Source organism: Penaeus monodon, chromosome 34 (assembly GCF_015228065.2).
Source record: "Penaeus monodon isolate SGIC_2016 chromosome 34, NSTDA_Pmon_1, whole genome shotgun sequence".
Lineage (NCBI taxonomy): Eukaryota > Metazoa > Arthropoda > Malacostraca > Decapoda > Penaeidae > Penaeus > Penaeus monodon.
This window is the reverse complement of record NC_051419.1, coordinates 5,769,604-5,769,824: the sequence shown is the minus strand read 5'-3', so window position 1 is coordinate 5,769,824 and position 221 is coordinate 5,769,604. Positions and strand designations below refer to the sequence as shown.

The following is a 221-nucleotide window of genomic DNA, read 5'->3' as shown; positions in this document are numbered from 1 at the left end:
TCCGTAGTCACTGATCACTACCGCCGAGTATCCTTTTATCCCGAGAAAGATAAAAGCATCCTGTCGCTCTTTTATTTACTGGATATCAAGCAGGAAGGCATTTTTGTGGTTAAGTGAAATTTTAATGGTATTTAAGTCTATCACTTTTGTGTTTTTGTACTCTTAAGTTGTGTGTGAGTGTCTGCTGTAATAATAGTGATGGTGATGCCGGTGGAGGCAAT

The 221-nt window shown here is 38.9% G+C and overlaps 1 protein-coding gene across 1 annotated transcript in view; it reads right to left on the bottom strand.

Moving 5' to 3' along the window:
- LOC119594536 overlaps window positions 1–221 on the bottom strand; it is a gene marked incomplete in the record, with an annotated part of 9,371 nt that overhangs the window by 7,842 nt on the left and 1,308 nt on the right.